Source organism: Chiloscyllium punctatum, chromosome 29 (assembly GCF_047496795.1).
Source record: "Chiloscyllium punctatum isolate Juve2018m chromosome 29, sChiPun1.3, whole genome shotgun sequence".
NCBI lineage: Eukaryota > Metazoa > Chordata > Chondrichthyes > Orectolobiformes > Hemiscylliidae > Chiloscyllium > Chiloscyllium punctatum.
Window position 1 is genome coordinate 68,680,952 of NC_092767.1, and position 24,554 is coordinate 68,705,505.

Sequence of the window (24,554 nt, forward strand, 5' to 3'; positions counted from 1 at the left end):
TGTTCTCACCTGTCCCACAGGCCTCCCGGCCTTTCCCCAACCCCCTCGGCAGGCTGACCTAACACTAAGGGGAAGAGAGCATCAGTCGGCCCAACTCACTCAGAACATTGGCCTGCCGTTACCTCAATTTCCCTTAGATCCTGAGGCCTGTTCGAACTGGGCTGAGCTGCTCAACAGCCTGCAGCGGGTCAGAGTAGAAGATAGGGACATTCTCCTAATGCACGGAGTCTTGAATACCCAAACTATCTGGAATTGTCAGCCCTTCTGCGCTTGCATCCTTCCCAGTGCACTTGGCCAAAGGTTCTACCCAACGTACAAATGAGGGGGCAGCTTGGTCAGAAACCTTTCCACCATTTGGAAGTGGGCTATTGGTTTTCGATGTGCTGTTGGATCCAATTGCAGATGCCCTCGCCATGCCTCATCCTTTTGCAGGGGTGCAATATTCCATCAAAGGTCTTCTCCTGAGCCGGGCAGATGAGACATGTGCTGGAGATCAGTGACCATGTCCCAGTCAGTATCGAGTTCCTTCAACTCCAGGAAGACTTGACCCAGCTGCCAATGACTAATGTAAAGGTAAGTATGCACTTGGCCGCCTCTCTGCTGAATACAGCTAACTCAGCACAAACCACAGGCCGAATAGGGAACCTCCCAGATTTGTACATCTTAGTCATTCAAATCTCTTTGTTGCTGACAGCTTGCAGCCTCAGCAATCTAGGCAAGGTGTTTGTCGCAAAACAGGGTGGAGTGTATCCACATTCTGCTGATGCTGGTGAAGATTTAGAAATAGCCATTGTACTTAATTGGCCAAGGATGCAGTCAGCTGCCCCTTTGGCAGATCACCTTAATGTCATTTCACAACCTCGCACTGCTAACTCAGCAAAGCTCAAGAAAATCATCGGAAACTTCTCCTGGAGAAATCCCAGGTACCTTTACCCAGTTGGGGATGTCGAGGTAGATCATCAGAGGCCCCTGCTTTGATTGGAGTTTACTGGACAAAGCATAGAATGTCTAGCATTGCCTCTAATCAAAGACCAGCCTCTGGCGAGGTCCTGAGGGTTTTCTATACCTGGGATGGTGGGGTAGGCTGTTCTGCTGCAGCTCCCACACCCTAATGGGAGTGCAGGAATTTCTCTCTCTCCTCCCCGTGCCACAGTCATAGAGATGGACACGATGGAGACAGACCCTTCGGTCCAACTCATGCATGTCAACCAGATATCCTAACCTAATCTAGTCCCATTCGCCAGCACTTGGCACATATCCCTCTAAACCCATCCTATTCATATCCCCATCCAGATGCTTTTTAAATGTTGTAATTGTACCAGCCTCCACCACTTCCTCTGGCAGCTCACACCATACACGCTCCACTCTCTGTATGATAAAGTTGCCCTTTAGGTCACTTTTAAATTTTTCCCCTCTCACCCTAAACCTATTCCCTCTAGTTCTGGACTCCCCCGTCCCAGGGAAAAGACTTTCTCTACTTTTGTAGAGACTTTCTCTATTTTTTTTGTCTATTAAGTAACAAAGATGATTGATGAGGGCTGAGTGGTAGAGATAATCCATATGGACTTCAGTAAAGCATTCGACAAGGTTCCCCATGGGAGACTGGTTAGCAAGGTTAGATCTCCTGGAATACAGGGAGAACTAGACATTTGGATATGAAACTGGTTCGAAGGTAGAAGACAGAGGGTGGTGTGGAGGGTTGTTTTTCAGACTGGAGCCCTTGACCAGTGGAGTGCCACAAGGATCGGTGCTGGGTCCACTACTTTTTGTCATTTATATAAATGATTTGGATGAGAGCATAAGAGGTACAGTTAGTAAGTTTGCAGATGACACCAAAATTGGAGGTGTAGTGGACAGCGAAGATGGTTATCTCAGATTACAACAGGATCTTGATCAGATGGGCCAATGGATGGAGACGTGGCAGATAGAGTTTAATTTAGATAAATGCGAGGTGCTGCATTTTGGGAAAACAGGACTTGTACACTTAACAGTAAAGTCCTTGGGAGTGTTGCTGAACAAAGGGACCATGGAGTGCAGGTTCGTTGTTCCTTGAAAGTAGCATCGCAGGTAGATAGGATAGTGAAGAAGGCGTTTGGTATGCTTTCCTTTATTGGTCAGAGTATTGAGTACAGGAGTTGTGAGGTCTTGTTGCAGCTGTACAGGACAGTGGTCAGGCCACTTTTGGAATATTGCATGCAAGTCTGGTCTCCTTCCTATTGGAAGGATGTTGTGAAACTTGAAAGGGTTCAGAAAAGATTTACAAGGATGTTGCCAGGGTTGGAGGGTTTGAGCTATAGGGAGAGGCTGAACAGGCTGGGGCTGTTTTATCTGGTCACTCCTCAGCCTCCGACACTCCAGGAAAAACAGCCCCAGCCTATTCAGCCTCTCCTTACAGCTCAAATCCTCCAACCCTCCAACATCCTTGTAAATTGTATCTGAACCCTTCAAAGTTTCACAACATCCTTCCTAGGGGAGGGAGACTAGAATTGCACAGTCACATTAAAAAGATTTACAGTTGGTGGATCAGCCACACACCTTCTGTGACCGTCAGCTGGGATTAGAATCTGGAGCTTCTGTCTAAGAGGTGGGAGCCATTGCCCACTGGGCCATCAGATACTGAGGTAGAAAATAAGACTCGGACACATTGAGGAACTGTAGCTGGAACACACTGGAGCTGGAACACCATGTACAGTGGGAAAGAGGCAGTTAGACTAGAGAAGAGATGGAGCAGATTTACAAGGATGTTATGAGGAAAGATTAGGGCAGCATGATGGCTTAGTGGTTAGCACCACTACCTCACAGGACCAGGGACCCAAGTTCGTTTCCACCTTTGGGTGACTCCGGATGGAGTCTGCACATTCTCCCTGAGTCTGTGATTTCCTCCAGGTGCTCTAGTTTCCTCCTACAGCCCAATGACATGCAGGTTAGGGTGATTGGCCATGCTTAATTGCTTATAGTGTCCAGGGATGTGCAGGTTAGGTGAGTTAACTGTGAGAAACGCAGGGTTATGGCAATAAGGTAGCGGGTGGGATGCTCTTTGGAGGGTCAGTGTGACTTGATAGGTCAAATGGCCTGCTGTAGGGATTCTATGATTGTTTGATTCATTCCATGATTGTTTGGGTCATTCCCTTTAGTACAAGGGAGACTGAATTGAAGTGGTAGAATTGGGTACAATTACAACTTTTGAAAAGCATTTGGAAAGGTTTAGAGGGATATAGGCCAAATACAGCAAATGGGTTTGGTTAGTTGAGGAAACCTGGAGTTGGGCCAAAGGATCTGTTTCTCTGCTGTATGATTCTATATATATAGTGATGAGGGGTTGAGAACAAAAGACCGTCTTCCTCTTGGTTGGTCATTAGGGCCAGTGTGGCTTTTCAGAGATTCCCTTCTTTGCAGAGACAAAAATATTATTGCATTTTGTTGAGATTGGAGCAGTGCTTTTGAGAGAAACAATTCATAGCCTTGGAAAGAGGTCTAGAGCAGATTTATCAGGACGGTACTGGAGATAAGACACTTTATTCGCATGGGAAGCTGGGACTGTTTGATGACAGCAAAGGAGGTTAAAGAAGATTGAGCATAGAATCGGTGAGGAGTTTCAGCAGTGCAAGGGTCTGTAGTCAGGAGGAGATAGAATGGCAAATGGGCCAGAGGAATGTATTTATTGAGCAGCAAGTTGTGGTGGGAACAGGTTCAATGGTAACCTTCTGTTCTTGAAGGGAAAATATTTGTAGGATTTCAGGGGGAGTTCAAAGCAATGCTAACTCCTCTCGAAGGAACTAGTGTAGACTCAATGGGCTGAATGATCTCCTTTTGTGCTGTATTTATACGTGAGTTGCTAACTCTCTGGTAACAATCTGAGATTGAGAGTTGCAGCCTTGTTGTCACATTTTACCTAGGGATGAGCTTCCTTTTATCTGTGGCACCACGAAGGCCACCCACCTCCAACTCTGTAATGTTGCCTGAAGCCTTCCCTAGCTCAGCAACCCAGCTGTGGAATCCCCTCATTTGTATCTTTGTTACCTCTAGACCAGTTCCTGGCTGGTCTCCAAAATTCTATTCTTTGATAATTTAAGGTCATCCAATCTTTTGCTGCCTTTGTCTTAACTCTCACCAAGTCTTGTACCTCCCTGTCCTCTCTGGCTTACCTCTCTGTAAACTGAGATAAGGGAAAGACAACAAGGGAAAGAAACTTCACCCTTCTTTCTATATGTGGCCATTACATTACAAGCAGTGGACCTGTACCCTACCCCCACACCTCCCTCTCAACTCCAAGTGATACTATGTCACCACCATTTTGAAGCCAATGTTCCATCATTGGTGACACCTTTTATAACAGTTGGTGGAATGGGGTTGCCAACTGTACCTGGACAATCCACAGCATGCTATCGCGTGACCTCCCTCAGGATCCAGTCATTGATAAGCTGTTGTGTGAATCATCACGAAAGCCCCGTATCTTCCCAGTGGCTTCTCAACAGTGTTCCAGTTTTGACTTTGGAAACCTCCAGTCACCCTATCAATATGCACCTGTCATCGAAGTCTATCACCAAGCTGATGTTTGCCACAGCTTGTCTCACCCTCAGTTGCCAGGACTCTGAACATTAAACTGCTCCAATCCTCCACTGCTGTGCTTCATTTAGTCATAGAAACCAGGAGGAGGAGTAAGCCGTTCGGCCCTTCAAGCCTCCTCCTCCACAATTCGATATGGTCATGGTTGACTCTATCTCATTGCTGATTTCTCCCAATACCCCTTGATGTCTTTCAAATCTAAAATGTATCTATCATTTTCCCAATTGTATTCAATAACTATTTCTCCACAGCCTTCTGTGGCAGAGAATTCCACTAGTTCACCAACTTTGGAGCAAAGACATTTTTCCTCATCTAAGTCCAAAATAGATGATCCCATAACCCAAGAGTGTGTCCTCTGGTTCTGGACTCTCCAACCCAGGGCAAACATTTTCCCGGCATCCAGTCTGTATGGCCCTGTTTGAAATATATAAAATTCTATCAAATTTTTTCACATCCTTCTAAACTCTAGTCAACACAGTCCTAGTCGAACCAATCTTTCCTCATAGGACAGTTCTGCCAACCTTGGTATCAGCCTACTGATCCTCCACTGCACTCCCTCTATGGCAAATGGCAATAGAAATTAAAGCTGATGTGGAATTGTAGAAACTTGGACAAGAATAGGGTATTCACCTCTTCGAGCTTGTTCTGTCATTCAGTATGATCACGATCCTCGATGCCCTTTTCCCACTTTCTCTTCATATCTCTTGACGTCTTCAGAATCTAAAAATTTATCCTTCTCTTTCATGAATATATTCAGTGATTTGGCTTCCACAGCCTTCTGTGGTAGAGAATTCCAAACCAGCCACACTTTTTAACTCTTCCACTAAGCTTTGGCTTCACACAATACAGAATATATAGGAGCAGATGTAGACCATTCAGCCCACGTTTTACACTACCATCGATAAAATCGTGGCTAATCTGATAACTTTAAATTCCCCTTTCCCTAGAAACCTTGGTTTTCTGTCTGAATGTTTAAAATATATGTCTCAGAATAGGATTTCGGTGCCCTGAGGCACTCTAGGCAGCGCAACAAAGCGTTCCAACGCCTGGAAGGCGCTTTCCAAATGAAAGTAAGTTGTTGTTGTACGACCGTCTGTGACTGAGCCCAAGTCAGGGCTCCGCCCATAGCCCCAGCTGTCAGTCAAGTGCCATGACGCCATACGCCGCCCCGCCCCCGCGTTGCTTTGTACCGGAAGCGTTGCCCGGCGCGACGGGACAACAATGGCAGCGGCCTGACGTCACGCGCTGTGGAACGTTGAGGCGGCGGTCGTCATGACGACGAGCGATGTATCCACCCCGACGCAGCGGCCCACGTGGGTATCGGTTGGTCAGACGCGGTGGAATGTGAAACTGACCAGAAACTGACCAGAACATTCCAGAACATAGCAGAGCCGTGACAGCACAGTGTAACTGTGTGTGTGTGTGTGAGGTAATGCACTTTAATGGGAGATCGCCTCACCCTGCCGTCGCTGCACTCTCTAATCTGCAACAACATCTCACCAATGGTAAAAATGCTAAACATGCAGGAAATCTTAAAACAAAAACAAGTCAAATGCTGGGGCACTCAGGTCACGTCTGAAATGTTCATCTCACCCTTGCCTCGCAGATGTTGCTGGGTTTCTTTCCAGAATTTTCTGTGGTTTTTTTTCCAAATATTTATTTTGAAACCCATTCCAATGAAAGGTCACAAAGCATGTCAATTTCGTGTCTCCCTCTCTAGATGATGTCAGATGTATTTCCAGCATTTTTTTGTTCCTATTAAATATCAGATTTCCGCTGTGCTTTGCTTTTGCAGTGCACAGTCTGGTTGCTTTCCAAAGTCAAGGGCAGCAGATGCAGGGGAAGACCATTTCCTGCGAGTTCCCTCTAAGCCACATATCATTATCCCGTCTTGGAAAGGTCCTTTCAGGACCAAAAACCTGAAACGCTCTAACAGCACGGTGGGCGGCACGGTGGCTAGCACTGCTGCCTCACAGCGCCAGAGACCTGGGATCAATTCCCGCCTCAGGCGACTGACTGTGTGGAGTTTGCACATTCTCCCTGTGTCTGCGTGGGTTTCCTCCGGGTGCTCCGGTTTCCTCCCACACTCCAAAGATGTGCTGGGTCAGGTGAACTGGCCATGCTAAATTGCCCGTAGTGTTAGGTTAGGGGTATGGGTGGGTTGCGCTTCGGCGGGGCGGTGTGGACTTGTTGGGCCGAAGGGCCTGTTTCCACACTGTAAGTAATCTAATCTAAAAAAGCACTGTGGATCCCTGCATCATGAAGGCGGCTCCGAAATGTCAATTCATATGGGTCATAGGTTTAAGGTGAAAGGGGGAAATTTGAAGGAGATGAAAGAGACAAGTTTTTTTTACACACAGAGTAAGTGTCTGGAATGCGCTGCCAGAGGAAGTAGGAGAAGGAGATAACAATAATAACGTTTTAGGAGCATCTTGACTGATACCTGAACAGGCAGGGAGTAGAGAGATATCAGAGGCAAAAAGTTTTTAAGTTTGGATCAGAGTCATGCGTGAATAGAGCTTGCTGGCTCTAAAGGTCTGTTTGTGCTGTCCTGTTTTTGCATGGGCAATAAATGGCAGTCTCAGTCAGGGACACCCACACCAAATGAATGAAATTTTAAAAATCCCGGTTTCTGTTCGTTGTAACGATCCATTTGGAACTCTTGAGTGGGGAGTGAAGCTCAGTGCAGTCTCTCAGCTGCATTCTAAAAAGTTACAGCCCGGAGGGAAAAGGTAACCTACCCGCAGACCCCATCCGGTCTCCACATTCACTAAGTGACTAATTGATAGCACGAGTCATTTCATCTGGGCCTATACAGACTCAATGGAAAAAGATATCACAACTTAAGGTGTCAAACTCCACGACAGACCCCTGAGATGAAATACCTTGTGTCGTCAGGCGCTTTGTCCTTGTGAGCACGATTCTCTGTGCATTCTTCTCCATGTTACATAGAGAATGAACGAGCGAGTTAGATCAACATCACGCTGGCGGCGAGGACGCGACACGTTTCGATTGAAATAAAATCAGAAGTCACATTTTGTTTCTTTCTGTCTGTATGTTTTGTTTTGTCTTGAATCGTGGATGTAGCGTGAAGCATTTCTTTGGGAGAATTGAGAATTGGATCCACGGGACAAATAAAGTCTCACGTCACTGGCACAATGTTCCTCAGATAAGACGCATTGTACCGAGTTCTGGGGTGGAATTGTGTGTGCAACAACACTCCCTGCCCCAAGGCTGCGTCCCGTGGGCGTGCCTCTTGCATTTCAAGGCAATAACCTTTCGATCAATTTGGGTTGGAGCACACCCCCCGCCCCCTCCCCCCACCCCGCCGCCAAACCTTGTGACACAATCTGCCTTTTGCAAGGTTAGACCAGCCTCCCACCCACACCCTCCTACATTGTCAACAGGTCTAGGTTCCAACGTGGGAGAGCTCTTAGGAATAGATAGGGTCATCCCGAGAAGCTCTAAATGAGTAGACATGATCCGCACTAGAAACTCTGTCAGAATACACAGGGTCAGCACTAGAAGCTCTGTTGTAGACAGGGTCAGCACTAGAAGCTCTGTCGTCAACAGGATTATTACTAGAAGCTCTGTTGTAAACTGGGTTAGCACTAGAAGTTCTGTTGTAGACAGAGTCTGCACTAGAAGGTCTATTGTAGATAGGGTCAGCAACAGAAGCTCTGTTGTAGACAGGGTCAGCACTAGAAGCTCTGTAGTCGACAGGGTCAGCACTAGAAGCTCTGTAGTCGACAGGTCAGCACTAGAAGATTTGTTGTAGACAGGGTCAGCACTAGAAGCTCTGTTGTAGACAGGGTCAGCACTAGAAGCTCTGTAGTCGACAGGGTCAGCACTAGAAGATTTGTTGTAGACAGGGTCAGCACTAGATGTTCTGTTGTAGACAGGGTCAGCACTAGAAGCTCTGTAGTCGACAGGTCAGCACTAGAAGCTCTGTAGTCGACAGGGTCATCACTAGAAACTCTGTTGTAGACAGGGTCATCACTAGAAGCTCTGTAGTAGACAGGGTCAGCACTAGAAGCTCTGTTGTAGACACGGTCAGCACTAGAAGCTCTGTAGGCGACAGGTCAGCACTAGAAGCTCTGTAGTAGACAGGGTCAGCGCTAGAAGCTCAGTCGTCGACACGGTCAGCACTAGAAGCTCTGTTGTAGACAGAGTCAGCACTAGAAGCTCTGTTGTAGACAGGGTCAGCACTAGAAGCTCTGTAGTCGACAGGGTCAGCACTAGAAGCTCTGTAGTAGACAGGGTCAGCACTAAAAGATTTGTTGTAGACAGGGTCAGCACTAGAAGCTCTGTAGTCGACAGGGTCAGCACTAGAAGCTTTGTTGTAGACAGGGTCAGCACTAAAAGCTTTGTTGCAGACAGGTTCAGCACTAGAAGCTCTGTTGTAGACAGGGTTAACACTTGAAGCTCTGTTGTACACAGGGTCATTACTAGAAGCTCTCTTGTAGATTGGGTCAGCACTAGACGCTCTGTTGTAGACTGGGTTAGCACTCGAAGTTCTGTAGTAGACAGAGTCAGCACTAAAAGTTCAGTTGTAGACAGAGTCAGCTCTGGAAGATCTGTAGTAGACAGGTGCATCACTAGAAACTCTGTAGTAGACAGGGTCATCACTAGAAGCTCTGTAGTAGACAGGGTCAGCACTAGAAGCTCTGTTGTAGACACGGTCAGCACTAGAAGCTCTGTTGTAGACAGAGTCAGCACTAGAAGCTCTGTTGTAGACAGGGTCAGCACTAGAAGCTCTGTAGTCGACAGGGTCAGCACTAGAAGCTCTGTAGTAGACAGGGTCAGCACTAAAAGATTTGTTGTAGACAGGGTCAGCACTAGAAGCTCTGTAGTCGACAGGGTCAGCACTAGAAGCTTTGTTGTAGACAGGGTCAGCACTAAAAGCTTTGTTGCAGACAGGTTCAGCACTAGAAGCTCTGTTGTAGACAGGGTTAACACTTGAAGCTCTGTTGTACACAGGGTCATTACTAGAAGCTCTCTTGTAGATTGGGTCAGCACTAGACGCTCTGTTGTAGACTGGGTTAGCACTCGAAGTTCTGTAGTAGACAGAGTCAGCACTAAAAGTTCAGTTGTAGACAGAGTCAGCTCTGGAAGATCTGTAGTAGACAGGTGCATCACTAGAAACTCTGTAGTAGACAGGGTCAGCACAAGAAGTTCTGTTATACACAGGGTCAGCACTAGAACCTCTGTTGTAGACAGGTCAGCACTAGAAGATTTGTTGTAGACAGGGTCAGCACTAGAAGCTCTGTTGTAGACAGGGTCAGCACTAGAAGATTTGTTGTAGACAGGGTCAGCACTAGAAGCTCAGTCGTCAACAGGGTCAGCACTAGAAGCTCTGTAGTCGACAGGGTCAGCACTAGAAGATTTGTTGTAGACAGGGTCAGCAGTAGATGTTCTGTTGTAGACAGGGTCAGCACTAGAAGCTCTGTAGTAGACAGGGTCAGCGCTAGAAGCTCAGTCGTCGACAGGGTCAGCACTAGAAGCTGTGTAGTCGACAGGGTCATCACTAGAAACTCTGTTGTAGACAGGGTCATCACTAGAAGCTCTGTAGTAGACAGGGTCAGCACTAGAAGCTCTGTTGTAGACACGGTCAGCACTAGAAGCTCTGTTGTAGACAGAGTCAGCACTAGAAGCTCTGTTGTAGACAGGGTCAGCACTAGAAGCTCTGTAGTCGACAGGGTCAGCACTAGAAGCTCTGTAGTAGACAGGGTCAGCACTAAAAGATTTGTTGTAGACAGGGTCAGCACTAGAAGCTCTGTAGTCGACAGGGTCAGCACTAGAAGCTTTGTTGTAGACAGGGTCAGCACTAAAAGCTTTGTTGCAGACAGGTTCAGCACTAGAAGCTCTGTTGTAGACAGGGTTAACACTTGAAGCTCTGTTGTACACAGGGTCATTACTAGAAGCTCTCTTGTAGATTGGGTCAGCACTAGACGCTCTGTTGTAGACTGGGTTAGCACTCGAAGTTCTGTAGTAGACAGAGTCAGCACTAAAAGTTCAGTTGTAGACAGAGTCAGCTCTGGAAGATCTGTAGTAGACAGGTGCATCACTAGAAACTCTGTAGTAGACAGGGTCAGCACAAGAAGTTCTGTTATACACAGGGTCAGCACTAGAACCTCTGTTGTAGACAGGTCAGCACTAGAAGATTTGTTGTAGACAGGGTCAGCACTAGAAGCTCTGTTGTAGACAGGGTCAGCACTAGAAGATTTGTTGTAGACAGGGTCAGCACTAGAAGCTCAGTCGTCAACAGGGTCAGCACTAGAAGCTCTGTAGTCGACAGGGTCAGCACTAGAAGATTTGTTGTAGACAGGGTCAGCAGTAGATGTTCTGTTGTAGACAGGGTCAGCACTAGAAGCTCTGTAGTAGACAGGGTCAGCGCTAGAAGCTCAGTCGTCGACAGGGTCAGCACTAGAAGCTGTGTAGTCGACAGGGTCATCACTAGAAACTCTGTTGTAGACAGGGTCATCACTAGAAGCTCTGTAGTAGACAGGGTCAGCACTAGAAGCTCTGTTGTAGACACGGTCAGCACTAGAAGCTCTGTTGTAGACAGAGTCAGCACTAGAAGCTCTGTTGTAGACAGGGTCAGCACTAGAAGCTCTGTAGTCGACAGGGTCAGCACTAGAAGCTCTGTAGTAGACAGGGTCAGCACTAAAAGATTTGTTGTAGACAGGGTCAGCACTAGAAGCTCTGTAGTCGACAGGGTCAGCACTAGAAGCTTTGTTGTAGACAGGGTCAGCACTAAAAGCTTTGTTGCAGACAGGTTCAGCACTAGAAGCTCTGTTGTAGACAGGGTTAACACTTGAAGCTCTGTTGTACACAGGGTCATTACTAGAAGCTCTCTTGTAGATTGGGTCAGCACTAGACGCTCTGTTGTAGACTGGGTTAGCACTAGAAGTTCTGTTATACACAGGGTCAGCACTAGAACCTCTGTTGTAGACAGGGTCAGCACTAGAAGTTCTGTTGTAGACGGAGTCAGCACGAGAAACTCTGTGGTAGATAGGGTGAGCACTAGAAGCTCTGTTGATGACAGGGTCATCACTAGAAACTCTGTTGTAGACTGGGTCAGAACTAGATGTTCTGTAGTAGACAGGGTCAGCACTAGAATTTCTGTTATACACAGGGTCAGCACTAGAACCTCAGTTGTAGACAGGGTCAGCACTAGAAGCTCTGTTATAGACAGGTCAGCGCTAGAAGCTCTGTAGTCGACAGGGTCAGCACTAGAAGCTCTGTTGTAGAGAGGGTCAGCACTAGAAACTCTGTAGTAGACAGGGTCAGCACGAGAAGTTCTGTGGTAGACAGGGTCAGCACTAGAAACTCTGTAGTAGACAGGGTCAGTACTAGAAGCTCTGTGGTAGACAGGGTCAGCACTAGAAGCTCTGTAGCAGACAGGGTCAGTACTAGAAGCTCTGTGGTAGACAGGGTCAGCACTAGAAGCTCTGTGGTAGACAGGGTCAGCACTAGAAGCTCTGTTGTAGAGAGGGTCAGCACTAGAAACTCTGTAGTAGACAGGGTCAGCACTAGAAGCTCTGTTGTGGACAGGGTCAGCTCTAAAAGCTTTAATGTAGACAGGGTCAGCACCTGAAGCTTTGTTGTAGACAGGGTCAGCACTAGAAGCTCTGTGGTAGACAGGGTCAGCACTAGAAACTCTGTAGTAGACAGGGTCAGTACTAGAAGCTCTGTGGTAGACAGGGTCAGCACTAGAAGCTCTGTGGTAGACAGGGTCAGCACTAGAAACTCTATTGTAGACAGGGTCAGTACTAGAAGCTCTGTAGTAGACAGGGTCAGCACTAGAAGCTCTGTTGTAGACAGGGTCAGCACTAGATGTTCTGTTGTAGACAGGGTCAGCACTAGAGCTCTGTGGTAGACAGGGTCAGCACTAGAAGCTCTGTAGCAGACAGGGTCAGTACTAGAAGCTCTGTGGTAGACAGGGTCAGCACTAGAAGCTCTGTGGTAGACAGGGTCAGCACTAGAAGCTCTGTTGTAGAGAGGGTCAGCACTAGAAACTCTGTAGTAGACAGGGTCAGCACTAGAAGCTCTGTTGTGGACAGGGTCAGCTCTAAAAGCTTTAATGTAGACAGGGTCAGCACCTGAAGCTTTGTTGTAGACAGGGTCAGCACTAGAAGCTCTGTGGTAGACAGGGTCAGCACTAGAAACTCTATTGTAGACAGGGTCAGTACTAGAAGCTCTGTAGTAGACAGGGTCAGCACTAGAAGCTCTGTTGTAGACAGGGTCAGCACTAGATGTTCTGTTGTAGACAGGGTCAGCACTAGAGCTCTGTAGTCGACAGGGTCAGCACTAGAAGCTTTGTTGTAGACAGGGTCAGCACTAAAAGCTTTGTTGCAGACAGGTTCAGCACTAGAAGCTCTGTTGTAGACAGGGTCATCACTAGAAGCTCTGTTGTAGACAGGGTCAGCACTAGATGTTCTGTTGTAGACAGGGTCAGTACTAGAAGCTCTGTAGTCGACAGGGTCAGCACTAGAAGCTTTGTTGTAGACAGGGTCATCACTAGAAACTCTGTTGTAGACAGGATCAGCACTAGAAACTCTGTAGTAGACAGGGTCAGCACTAGAAGTTTTGTTGCAGACAGGTTCAGCACTAGAAGCTCTGTTCTAGACAGGGTCAGCACTAGAAGTTTTGTTGCAGACAGGTTCAGCACTAGAAGCTCTGTAGTAGACAGGGTTAACACTTGAAGTTCTGTTGTAGACAGGGTCAGTACTAGAAGCTCTCATTGTAGACTGGGTCAGCACTAGACGCTCTGTTGTAGACTGGGTTAGCACTCGAAGTTCTGTAGTAGACAGAGTCAGCACTAAAAGTTCAGTTGTAGACAGAGTCAGCTCTGGAAGATCTGTAGTAGACAGGTGCATCACTAGAAACTCTGTAGCAGACAGGGTCAGCACTAGAAGTTCTGTTATACACAGGGTCAGCACTAGAACCTCTGTTATACACAGGGTCAGCACTAGAAGTTCTGTTGTAGACGGAGTCAGCACTAGAAACTGTGTTGTAGACAGGGTCAGAACTAGATGTTCTGTTGTAGACAGGGTCATCACTAGAAGTTCTGTGGTAGACAGGGTAATCACTAGAAGCTCTGTTGTGGACAGGGTCAGCACTAAAAGCTTTAATGTAGACAGGGTCAGCACCTGAAGCTTTGTTGTAGACAGGGTCAGCAGTAGAAACTCTGTAGTAGACAGGGTCAGCACCTGAAGCTTTGTTGTGGACAGGGTCAGCACTAAAAGCTTTAATGTAGACAGGGTCAGCACCTGAAGCTCTGTTGTAGACAGGGTCAGCACTAAAAGCTTTAATGTAGACAGGGTCAGCACCTGAAGCTTTGTTGTGGACAGGGTCAGCACTAAAAGCTTTAATGTAGACAGTGTCAGCACGGGAAGCTATGTTGTAGACAGGGTCAGCAGTAGAAACTCTGTAGTAGACAGGGTCAGCACTAGAAGCTCTATTGTAGACAGGGTCAGAACTAGATGTTCTGTTGTAGACAGGGTCAGTACTAGAAACTCTGTAGTCGACAGGGTCAGCACTAGAAGCTTTGTTGTAGACAGGGTCAGCACTAGAAGCTCTGTTGTAGACAGGGTCAGCACTAGAACCTCTGTTGTAGACAGGGTCAGCACTAGAAGCTTTGTTGTAGACAGGGTCAGCACTAAAAGCTTTGTTGCAGACAGGTTCAGCACTAGAAGCTCTGTTGTAGACAGGGTCAGCACGAGAAACTCTGTTGTAGACAGGATCAGCACTAGAAGCTCTGTAGTAGACAGGGTTAACACTTGAAGCTCTGTAGTAGTCAGGGTCAGCACTACATGTTCTGTTGTAGACAGGATCAGCACTAGAAACTCTGTAGTAGACAGGGTCAGCACTAGAAGTTTTGTTGCAGACAGGTTCAGCGCTAGAAGCTCTGTAGTAGACAGGGTTAACACTTGAAGCTCTGTTGTAGACAGGGTCAGTACTAGAAGCTCTGTTGTAGACTGGGTTAGCACTTGAAGTTCTGTAGTAGACAGAGTCAGCACTAAAAGTTCAGTTGTAGACAGAGTCAGCTCTGGAAGATCTGTAGTAGACAGGTGCATCATAGAAACTCTGTAGTAGACAGGGTCAGCACAAGAAGTTCTGTTATACACAGGGTCAGCACTAGAACCTCTGTTGTAGACAGGGTCAGCACTAGAAGTTCTGTAGCAGACAGGGTCAGCATTAGAAGTTCTGTTGTAGACGGAGTCAGCACTAGAAACTCTGTAGTAGACAGGGTCAGCACTAGAAGCTCTGTTGTAGACAGGGTCATCACTAGAAACTCTGTTGTAGACAGGGTCAGCACTAGAAGATTTGTTGTAGACAAGGTCAGCACTAGAAGCTCTATTGTAGACAGGGTCAGCACTAGAAACTCTGTTGTAGACAGGGTCAGCACTAGAAGCTCTGTACTAGACAGGGTCAGTACTAGAAGCTCTGTTGTAGACAGGGTCAGCACTAGAAGCTCTGTAGTAGACAGGGTCAGTACTAGAAGCTCTGTAGTAGACAGGGTCAGCACTAGAAACTCTGTTGTAGACAGGGTCAGCACTAGAAGCTCTGTTATAGACAGGGTCAGCACTAGAAGCTCTGTTGCTGACAGGGTCAGCACTAGAAACTCTGTTGTAGACAGGGTCAGCACTAGAAGATTTGTTGTAGACAAGGTCAGCACTAGAAGCTCTATTGTAGACAGGGTCAGCACTAGAAACTCTGTTGTAGACAGGGTCAGCACTAGAAGATTTGTTGTAGACAAGGTCAGCACTAGAAGCTCTATTGTAGACAGGGTCAGCACTAGAAGATTTGTAATAGACAGGGTCAGCACTAGAAACTCTGTTGTAGACAGGGTCAGCACTAGAAGCTCTGTTGTAGACAGGGTCAGCACTAGAAACTCTGTTGTAGACAGGGTCAGCACTAGAAGCTCTGTTATAGACAGGGTCAGCACTAGAAGCTCTGTTGCAGACAGGGTCAGCACTAGAAACTCTGTTGTAGACAGGGTCAGCACTAGAAGATTTGTTGTAGACAAGGTCAGCACTAGAAGCTCTATTGTAGACAGGGTCAGCACTAGAAACTCTGTTGTAGACAGGGTCAGCACTAGAAGATTTGTTGTAGACAAGGTCAGCACTAGAAGCTCTATTGTAGACAGGGTCAGCACTAGAAGATTTGTAATAGACAGGGTCAGCACTAGAAGCTCTGTTGTAGACAGGGTCTGCACTAGAAGCTCTGTTGTAGACAGGGTCAGCACTAGAAGCTCTGTTGTAGACAGGGTCAGCACTAGAAGATTTGTAATAGACAGGGTCAGCACTAGAAGCTCTGTAGTAGACAGGGTCAGCACTAGAAACTCTGTAGTAGACAGGGTCAGCACTAGAAGCTCTGTTGTAGACAGGGTCAGCACTAGAAGATTTGTTGTAGACAGGGTCATCACTAGAAACTGTGTTGTAGACAGGGTCAGCACTAGAAGCTCTGTGGTAGACAGGGTCAGCACTAGAAGATTTGTTGTAGACAGGGTCATCACTAGAAACTGTGTTGTAGACAGGGTCAGCACTAGAAGTTCTGTTGTAGACGGAGTCAGCACTAGAAACTCTGTGGTAGACAGGGTCAGCACTAGAAGCTCTGTAGTAGACAGGGTCATCACTAGAAACTGTGTTGTAGACAGGGTCAGTACTAGAAACTCTGTGGTAGACAGGGTGAGCACTAGAAGCTCTGTTGTGGACAGGGTCAGCACTAAAAGCTTTAATGTAGACAGGGTCTGCACCTGAAGCTTTGTTGTGGACAGGGTCAGCACTAAAAGCTTTTATGTAGACAGGGTCAGCACCTGAAGCTTTGTTGTAGACAGGGTCAGCACTAGAAGCTCTATTGTAGACATGGTCAGCACTAGAAACTCTGTAGTTGACAGGGTCATCACTAGAAGCTCTGTTGTAGACAGGGTCAGCACTAGAAGCTCTGTTGTAGACAGGGTCAGCACTAGAAGCTCTGTAGGAATAGCCAGGGTTGCTATGAGGATTAAAGTACCTCAGCTGCTTGATGTGTCCAGTGCTTCACTGGGGGTGCGGAGGTCTTTGTGTTTTTAAGATGTGGAGGAGCTGGTGTTGGACTAGGGTGGAAACGGTTAAAATCACACAACACCAGGATACAGTCCAACAGGTGTATTTGGAAGCACTAGCTTTCAGAGCACTGCACCAGGTGGTTGTGAATGAGGAGAAGCATAAGACACAGAATTTAAAGCAAAAGATTATAGTATCATACAAGAAAAATGATACATTTAACAAACCTCAATTTTTGTTAAGTCTTTCATCTTTTAGAATGGGTTACAGGTTTTGGTTCATTAACACGTAGGACCCAGAACTTCTTTCAAGTCACGTTCTCAAGATAAGCTAAGGCTTTATGAAGAAAGGTGACATCTCAGCTCAGACAATGCATAAAGGTGTGAGGTCAGAGTCTGTCTGTATCCCAATCTTGACTCAGGCTGGTTCTGTTTCCAAAGTGGAATTTACAAAATATTATATGGATTGACTGTCTGCATTAACTGCCTACTGGTTGTGTATTTTTTTGAGCTAAATGGAATATATCTGTAAATATACGGCTGCATATACAAATTCACCCCATGGACCTATACGGGTGCGCATGTGCAGGAGAGAGAGAGGGAGAGAGAGAGAGAGAGAGAGTGAGTGTGAGTGCATATGAGAGAGTGTGTGTTTGTCTGTGTGCAAGCTTGGTAAAGTCTGTGTCTGAGTGTGATGGAGTCTAAGCCTGTGAGTGGGTGCCTGTGGGGGGGTGTATGTGTACGTTTATGAGAGAGGGTCTGCATGAGAGTGTGAGTATGTAAGTGTGTGTGTTTGAGGGAGTGTATAGTATCGTGGGGTCACATGTAGTGTGACATGAACGCAATGTCTCGGGTGAGGCCACCCCCAAGGGTACTGAACTTGACTATCAGCCTCTGTTCAGCCATTTTGCCTTGGAGGCCTCGGATCTTCGGGTGACCGTCCTCCAAGGTGGACTTCAGGACAGGCAACAATGCAAAGTGGCTGAGCAGAGGCCGATAGCTAAGTTGGGTATCCATGAGGATGGCTTCATCCGGGCCAACCTTCGCCAGAATGGCTCTAAAATCGGGAATTGTATCACATTGGGGAAGCTGGGGTTGAGCAGTGGAGGCTGGGTGGAGATTTGATCGAGGTGTACATAAGAGTCTGACACCTGTAGATAAGGTGGAGAACAGAAATTTCTCCCCATTTGTTGCTGGACTTGGGATTGACGCTCTGGGTGATGGCTTGCAAGAGTGTGAGGGAGAACTCTTCCTGAGCATATTCTCCCTGCTGGGGTTGGGGGGGCAGAGGTGGAGGCTATGAATGATTTTGGAAGGAAATTAGATGGACTCCGGGAGGGGGGTGGGGGGGGGGAATAAACTTCTTGGGGCCTTGAGGGTAGACAGTTCGAGGAAATGGGATGAATTGGGTTTGGTCTATGGAGAGCTAGGATAGACCCGATGGGCTAAATGGCTTCATTCTGTGCTGTCAATGACTCAATACCGATAGCAGGAGAGTCTCCCTGGCAATCTGACATGTGTCACTCAGTGCTGACTGTGGGATCTTACTGTGCACCTGTTAGCCGCTCCCGACCAAAGTCTGAGCTGCGGCCTCTTCAGTTAACTTCGAGGAGGGGGGTTCTAATGGGATCGTGCTCCTTTTGTGCTCTCTATCCCAGGATCATAAGCTGGAGATTCCACTGCAGGGGAATAGGCAGCCTCTCCATTGGTTGGAGTCACACTTGTCAACGTTGAAGATGTAAGTGTCGGTTGTTTGGTTGTTTGAAGACAATCAAATCAGTTTCAGAGTGTTTCCGCCTCAGGGTAGTGCATGGGGACCAGCCATCTTCAGCTGAGTCATGGTCATAGTGTAATACAGCATGGAAATAGACCCTGCTGACCAGTTTTCCCAACTAGGAGTTAGCAATCACCTCCCGTCTATCATAAGCCATAGCGAGGGATGTCCACTGATGGTTGCACTGTATTTAGTACCATTCACAACTCCTCAGTTGCTGAAAGGCCTTTGCCCATTTACAGCATGAAAATCTTCTTTCCCATCACCATCTCATTGTAATCATCCCAACTAATGCTTAACGTTGGACAAGTCAGTTCCCAGTATAAAGTCTGGCTTGACAGCTCATAAGTTTCCTTTTTTTTGGTTGGCTAATGTGGAGGTTAGTGACAAACATATTCGTGTGAGACTGCAGATGCGTTTTAACAACAAAACAGAAGCCTATTACACAAAAGGCTCCACAGGGCATTGGTTAGGCCTCTTTTGGAATATTGCATGCAATTCCACTCTCCTTGCTCTAGGAAGGATATTGTAAAACTTGAAAGGGTTCAGAAAAGGTTTACAAGGATGTTGATAGAGTTGGAGGATTTGAGCTATAGGGAGAGGCTGAATAGGCTGGGGCTGTGTTCCCTGGAGTGTTGGAGGCTGAGGGGTGACCTTCTCGAGGTTTATAAAATCATGAGGGGCACGGATAGGATAAACAGACAAGGTCTTTCCCCTGGGGTGGGGAATCCAAAACTAGAGGCCATAGGTTTACGGTGAGAGGGGAAAGATTTAAAAGGGATCTAAGGGGCAACGTTTTCACGCAGAGGGTGGTGCATGTGTGGAATGGGCTGCCAGAGGAAGTGGTGGAGTCTGGTACAATTACAGCATTTAAAAGGTATCTGAATGGGTATATAAATAGGAAGGGTTTAGAGGACTAAGTGCTGGCAAATGGGCCTAAATTTATTTAGGATATCTGGTCAGCCTGGACAAATTGGACTGAAGGGTCTGTTTCCATGCTGTCAATCTCTATGACTCTATAATTCTAAAATACAGCTTCCACAAACAATAAAATATATTATGCACTTCTCATCACAACATTGTATGATCTGAAACAAGTACAGAAATTGCTGGAAAAGTTCAGCAGGTCTGGCAGCATCTGCGAAGAGAAATCAGGATTAACGTTTCGGGTCGAGTGACCCTTCCTCAGAACTGATGGCAGCTCGGAAAATGGTCTGAACTTGTCTCAGTTCATCTGCTGCTGAAACCTTCTAGAATACCTCCAGACCTGATAACTCCAACGCAATCAGCGGTATCTCACCAAATATCCTAATCTCCATAAACTTCAGTTTACCCAGAAGGGGCCTGCCACAATTCCCTCCACATCAGGATGGCATTTTGGCATTTGCTACATGGCTTGGTATCTACAGACCTGAAGGGTCACACAATTACTTGATGAAGGAGCAGTGCTCCGCAAGTTAGTGCTTCCAAATAAACCTGTTGGACTATAACCAGGTGTTGTGCGATTTTTAACTCTGAATGGAGGAAGCACAGAGAATCCCCAATTTATGCCATTACAACAATATGAATCAATTTTGACCTCTATTTAGATAAAATGTTTACTGTGTGAGGTTTATGATCATCAGAGTAAATGCATTAAGGCAATTAGCTTAGTTTTGACTTCAGAACTGAAGGTTCAAAGCTTTTGTTCAGATAAATCAAGAGTTCAGTTTAGAGCTGGAATGATTTCTCCTGAAGGAGAATCAAGTCAGTTCAGAAATCCAGTCACTTCACTGAGAGGTGTTAGGGTCAAAATTTATTGGTATGTATTTGTAACAAGATTGCTAAAACAGATTATCTGGGTATTATCACATTGCTGTTTGCAGGACCTTACTGTGTGCAAATTGGCTGCTGTGTGTCCTGCCTTAGAACAGTGCTTGCGTCTCTAATTGGGAATGTGCAGAGGTGGGGTTGTGAAGGTTGCTTTAGAAAATCAAACTCTTCCCTTCTGTTGGTTTTCAGCCATGATTTATTGAAAGCAATTTCCAAAATACGAAGAGTGACTGCACGTTCTGCAATGACACCGAACCACATATGCAAGATTAATTTGTTCAATCTATTGTTTGATGGGTAAGCCCAGCATTTGTTGCCTTACCCTAACTAACCTTGAACTGACTGGCTTGCTAAGACCATTTCAGAGGCAGTTAAGTATCAATCACATTGCTGTGGGTCTGGAGTCACATGTAGGCCAGATCAGATTTTCTTCCTTTTCATCATTGAACCAGATGGATTTGAACAACAATCACTGAGAACTGTCACAAGCCACCGTCACTGCGAGTAGATTTCAAATTTACGAATTCAATTTTGCCATTGTGGTTTTTGAACCCATGTCCCTAGAATTTAGTTTCAGATCTAACCCTTTGACTTTACCACTATGACACCGTCTCCCTCAAAACTGTTGAAAACCTCAAAACATGTCCAACTTAATTCTCAAATTCAAATGGAAAACTATACTGGCTTTGTTTACCAATCCTAAAACAGCACATGTTAACCTTAACAACAACAACTTCTACTTACATAGCAATTTAATGTCTTGAAAAATCTGAAAATACTTCATGGGAACACTGTCAAACAAAACATGACACTGAAACTGATAAGGTGGGGACGAAACATCTGGCTAAAGAGGAAGGCTTTCAGAAACATCTTAAATGAAGAGAGAGAGAGAGAGATCTGAAGAGAGAATACTGGGGCTTAGTGCCTTTGTAGCTGAAGCCACGGACTCCAATTGTGGAGTGATTAAAACCAGGGAGGCTTAAGATATCGGAATTGGAAGAGGAAACCAACTTGGAGGATTGTGGAGCAGGAGGAGACTATGGAGACAGGGAAGAGTGACGGCATGGAAAGATTTGAACACAAAAGTTTTAAGATTGATGTCCTTGCTTAACTAGCAGCCAATGCGGGTCAGTGAGAATAAGATAATGACAGGTGAGTGGGGATTTGGTGAAAATTTGAACGTGGACAAGAGAGGTTTAGACAGCCTCGGATGTGTGGGGAGTGGAATGTGGGTGAGTGTTGGAATAAACAAGTTTAGAGGCAACAAGGGAATCAGATAATAAGCTGAAAAATGTGTTGCTGGAAAAGCGCAGCAGGTCAGGCAGCATTCAAGGAGCAGGAGAATCTTGGATCAGATTCATCCTCGGATGCTGCCTGACCTGCTGCGCTTTTCCAGCAACACATTTTTCAGCTCTGATCTCCAGCGTCTGCAGTCCTCACTTTCTCCCAGTCAGATAATAAGGTCATAAGACAGTTTGACATTAGAAAGGTAAATAGACAAAGTCTTTTCCCTGGGGTTGGGGTGTCCAGAACTAGAGGGCATAGGTTTAGGGTGAGAGGGGAAAGATATAAAAGAGACCTAAGGGGCAACTCTTTCACGCAGAGGGTGGTATGTGTATGGAACGAGCTGCCAGAGGAAGTGGTGGAGGCTGGGACAATTGCAACACTTAAGAGGTATATGAATAGGAAGGGTTTGGAGGGATATGGGCCAGGTGCTGGCAGGTGGGACTAGATTGGGTTGGGATATCTGGTCAGCATGGACGGGTTTGACCGAAGGGTCTGTTTCCATGCTGTACCTCTCTATGACTCTATGACTATGACTAATTAGCCAAGGCGAGTCTTAGAGAGGGATGAGTCAGACAGTAGAGGCATTAGACATTAAAAGCAATGCCATTCCCAGCAGACTGTGTCTGATGGTCACTACACCTCAGATATCTTAGAAATATACCTACTGAACTTTCAACTTCTAGAAGCTTTGCTGTATCAGTTAGAGAGCAGTGTGAGAAGACAATACACAATGAATCCATCTCTCACTGTTCACAAACAGGTGTAAAAACATGTTCAAGTTGCTCTCCTAGTAATTATAAATCCATTAGGTGTAATATGAAGGGTCATTGTGGAACTGATTGGCAGAACAGACACTGCCCTTTCATTTTTGGGATGTTGGTTCCATTTGAATACAAACCAATGGATTTGAAATTTCTGACAAACGCTGGGATGTGAAATGAAGTTGGACAATTTCAATCTAATTCCTAGTAAATGTCATACTATAATTCTGTGTTTCCCAAACTTTCTCCAATTATGACCCCAATTGGTGACATATACATTGTTGAAACCCTTTGGTGAGAACTGAAAAGGTGGGAATGGGGATTGTGGGGAGCAGAGAGAAGATCTGAGAGAGTTATGGGATTGGGGGAAGGCTCAGAGCCCTGTGGTGGTCATTGCTGCCTCAGCCTCATAACTCTAAATTTCACTGTGTCCTCCACCAACACCCCCACCCAGCCCCCATGCACTGAGGGAAGTTGCGCTTTAATTGATTTAGCAATAATTAACAATATAAATACAGGGACGTCACAGGGTGGTTTGAATAGTATATAAAAATATGTTGTAGAGTAGGGAGAGCTTTACTCTGCATCAGTGCTGTATCTGTTGTGGGAGTGTGTGATGAGAACCATGTAGAAGGAGCTTTATCCTGTATTTAACCCCATGCTGTACCTGCATGAGGAGTATTTGGTGGAGTCAACGTAAACAGAGCTTTACTTTCAGTTTAAACAGTCAAGGGAGTGTTACTCTGTATCTAATCCTGTGTTGTCCTTGCTCTGGGAGTGTTTGATGAGGACAGTGTAGAGGAAGCATTACTCTGCATTTCAGACTGATACTGATTGTTTAAATGATCATAGAAGCTAGGAGAGATCATTTCACCTCTGAAGCCTAGATGCTCCATGTTTTCACTCAATATACCATCCTTTGTCCCATTTCATTTAATTGCCAGTTTATTTCATTTAATAGAGTTCCAAAATTCCCTGGTGTGCTGAAGTGTTCCCAAACTTCACTCCTGAACAACTCTTCAATTATCCAATCTGCAGAAATAATTTCTCACTATCTGCCTCTTCTGTTCCCCTTAATAAATTGTACAATGAAATCACTGCTTTGATCTTCCAGACTCCAGGGAAGAAAACATTAATTTGTGTAATCGCTCCTCATAACTTAACCCTTGGAATTTTGGCAAATATTTCTGGTAAATCTATACTGCACTCCCTTGAGGCTGCTGCACCCTTCCTAAGAATTGATGTCCAGGCCGAACACAATACTCCAGGTATAATGGAACCAAGGTTTTTTTTATAACTGCAGCATGTTTTCTTCTTCTTTCTATGATTAGACCCTGAGATGTAGAGGCCAGCATTATGAGGAGTACTTTGATCTTTTGTTACATAAGAAATATGAGCAGGCCATTCAGCCCTTTGAACCCTGCTCTGCCAATCAATAAGATCTAATGGTGCCTTAATCTAATTCCACATGTGCTTACCCCCCACTTCCAATAACCTTTTGAGTTCCTTGATAATCAAATCTAACTCAGTCTTGAATCTATTCAGCCTCCACTGTTCTCTGGAAGAGAGAATTCCACAAACGAACAACACTATGAGAGAAGAATTTCCTCGGGGTGCCTAAAGGGCCATTTTAAGTAGGACACCTCTTACCATTGAACTGTGCTCCCTGGCTCTAGATTCCCCCATGAGGGAAAACATCCTTTTAGCACCTGCCCTACCAAGCCCCCTCAGGATCTTCTATGACTCAATACGGGCACCTCTCCTTCTGAACTCCAATGTGGCACTGTGGCTCAGTGGCTAGCATTGCTGCCTCCTAGTGTTGTTGAAACCCCTTGGTGAGAACTGAAAAGGTGGGAACGGGGATGGTGGGGAGCAGAGAGAAGATCTGAGAGAGTTATGGGATTGGGGGAAGGCTTGGTGACTGTCTGTGTGGAGTTTGCACGTTCTCCTTGTGTCTACGTGGGTTTCCCCCATGTGTCCCAGTTGTCTCCCAAAGCCCAAAGATGTGCAGGTTAGAATCATAGAACCCCTACAGTGTGGAAACAAGCCCTTCGGCCCAACAAGCTCATACTGACCCTCCGAAGAGTAACCCACCCAGACCCATTCCCCTACTTTTAACCCCTGACTAATGCACCCAACCTACACATCCCTGAACACTGTGGACAGTTTAGCATGGTCAATTCACCTAACCTGCACATCTTTTGGACTTTGGGAGGATACCAGAACACCTGGCAGAAAACCATGCAGCCACGGGGTGAATGTGCAAACTCCACACAGACAGTCACCCGAGGCTGGAATCAAA